General features: G+C 39.8%; 1 protein-coding gene across 1 annotated transcript in view; it reads left to right on the plus strand.

The window, feature by feature from the left end:
• LOC108577234 (serine-rich adhesin for platelets-like) overlaps window positions 1-2,814 on the plus strand; it is a 194,090-nt gene that overhangs the window by 446 nt on the left and 190,830 nt on the right. The window lies entirely within an intron of this gene.

Here is a 2,814-nt window from a genome sequence, read left to right on the forward strand (position 1 = left end):
TAGACAGCGTTCAGAGCCGAGTGCATTGAGGAGTGCCGGGAGGAGTGGGGGGAGGTGAACGCAGAAAAAGGAGAGTGGGTGGGTCTTTGCGGAGAAGAGAGGGAGCCTGTGGCGCGGCCATTTTGGAGAACCGCGAGTACCGGCGGGAGATTCGAATCTTCCGACCATCTTTTTTCTAGAAATTTTTTCCAATCGTATTATGTATTCGCAGAGGGAAAACAATGAAATCATGTTGGTTAATTGGTTAACGAATCACGGTAGATCGAGTATCTTTTTAGACTATCGTTTGTCGTTCTTTCACACTCGATCACCGTCTTTTCTTTTCTCTTTATCTTGTTATCGTTCGTTTTTCCTCAAGTTTTCCCTCTAACGGAGAATAATAGTACCTCTTTGCATTCTTTGTAATCGATTCACGGATAAAACATACATATTGTGATCGCCTGCGTCGTTTCTGATTTTTCTTTCATCTTTCACAATTTGTAATGAACGCGCGTGTGCTACTGTATAGCGATTAAGGGCGAGTCGTTTACCGCGGAATCTTCCCAAGAAAAATCACTTTCTTCTCTCGTTGGAGTTTTTCTCTAGATATTTTTTTTTTTTCGTTTTCTGAAAGAAGATCTTAGGATATCCTCGTTTCGCGGTCCAGGATTTCGTGGCGATCCCGATTTTTTCGCTTTTTTCTATTCTTCGAACGAATCGATATTGTACGATTCAATTCTACACCTAAATCAAAATAGCTTTGTTCGAAGAATGAAGTATTGGGTGTACATGCGAGACCATTATTATTATTACACACACGTATTCACGCGCCGAGTAATAACAACTAAAGAGCAAAAAAAAAAAAAAAAGAAAAAGTAGGCTAAGGAAAAACTCATTTTCTTTCGGGAGGGACGAACGTGCCGAATACGTTTAGCCAAGAGGCCAGAGATTGATTATGAGAGAAAGAAAATAATACCAGGAAAAAGTGCTTTCTTATAGTAATCGTGATTATTGTTTCTGGTGCGTATTCACGGTTTCGACGGACTCTTATCGTTCCAAGGTGCTGTAGAGAAATTCGTTTCTTTTTTTTTTTTTCTTTTTGTATCAAATGAACGCGAGCTTAATGGAATTTTTCGATCAACTTTTCGATTTGCAATCGATCTCGATTACGGCCAGAAAGGGTGAAATTTCTTTTTTAACGGAGAACCACCATTGTTTTAAGGCTGTACAAAATAGAGTAGCGTCTGGAACAGTTGCCGGCGTTGAAATCACCGCGTTTTATAGAGGTCTTCTCGCGTTTCGACGCGATTCAGCCACGTTTTCCTTTTCTTTGTTTTCGTCTTCGCGGAAAAATTTTTCCTCGAAGTTCTGTTCAGATTTTTAAGTATGTGGTGCAGTCGTGTCTAAAATGCAATTCTTCGCGAAAGAGCCTTGAGTTTTTACACTTTTCGTAGCTTTTAAGCCGGAGACTGCGTGTTCCCCTCGATTTTAAAAACGGTTTTTACGTTCTTGAAATCGTTGTTTCGTCATATGTGCATCTAGTCTTGTCCAGTATGCCCTCGTAATTTATGCACACCGCGTATACTACGTGGATTCGCATAAAACACGAACACAGACATATGTAACACGTGCGTAGGTTTCGATTGTGTTACCACGTGCGACGGCGATTTGCATTTAGGATGAACACTTACATAGTCTTGTTTTTTTTATTTCCGTTTCTTTTTTTTTTATAGTTGGCTGTGCCAGGTGGATTTTTGTTTTTTCAGTTTTGGATCGAAGAAGCAAGTGGTAACAGAATCGTACAGCGTTACCGTTGTGCCATTACGCAAGGAATCGCTGTAAAAAAGAAGTTTTCTCCCGGGGTGTCGCAACACTTTGCGAGTAACGCGAAGATAGATCGCGATCGACGATCTGACCGACTTTTAGTGCAATTATCGAGCAATCGTGTGTATTGATTTGTTTCCTTGGATTTGCAGAAGTTGAGAATGATTGAAAAAGTTTTAGCTTCGAAAGTTGAAACATTCGGAAGTTTTAACTTTTGAGGTGTGAAAAATTGGATAATTCAAAATTTCGAAAGTTCAAACGTTCGATAATTCAAAATTTCCAAAAGTTTTTCACTATCCACACGACTGTTCGCTGTCGTGATATTCTTTTCCACTTCAGAATCTAAAGAAAAAGAAGAAAAAGATTGTAAGAAACGTGTTGTGATCCTCCGCGGCAGCGAGCTCGTTTAATCACGAGAGATAATAGGCTTAATCGTAATAGTAGTGTAACAGACGGGCTCAAAGAGCTTCGTCGTCGGGAGATTGCAATTTGAAGGAAGAACAGAAAAATTCTACCGATATTTTTAGATACACTGTAGGAAGGCCTTATAATATATTTTTTTTCGTGTTCTTTCAAGCGGGCTTCTCTCCAGACTGCCCGCGCCTCGTGTCTTTTCCGTCTCGAGGCACGGCGCGAGTCTTGTCACTACGCCTCACGTCAGTTTCGGTTGCCGACCGAAACATTGTCGCTTGCAACACGTACATATTCTAATGATATATGTATACATATGGTGTAAAATTAGAACAATCGAATCAAACGAAGGGAAGGAATTTTTCTTTTTAACTTTTATTCTTTCTTCTTTTTCGAATCGAAGAAAAACTCCAAGAAAGCTTGTGTCGTACACTTGTCAATTCTTTTCGCACTTTCTTCCCCTCCTTTGACATGCGACTTCTGGCACATAATTTGACAATTTTTAACGCATACGTATATTTATTTCTCTCTTTAAAACACACTGTAGAAGGATAAGCGTGCTCTGTTTTCTCTTGCTTCGAAGCCTTTTCTCTTATCTTT

Source organism: Habropoda laboriosa, unplaced genomic scaffold, assembly GCF_001263275.1.
Source record: "Habropoda laboriosa isolate 0110345459 unplaced genomic scaffold, ASM126327v1 scaffold698, whole genome shotgun sequence".
Taxonomy (NCBI): domain Eukaryota; kingdom Metazoa; phylum Arthropoda; class Insecta; order Hymenoptera; family Apidae; genus Habropoda; species Habropoda laboriosa.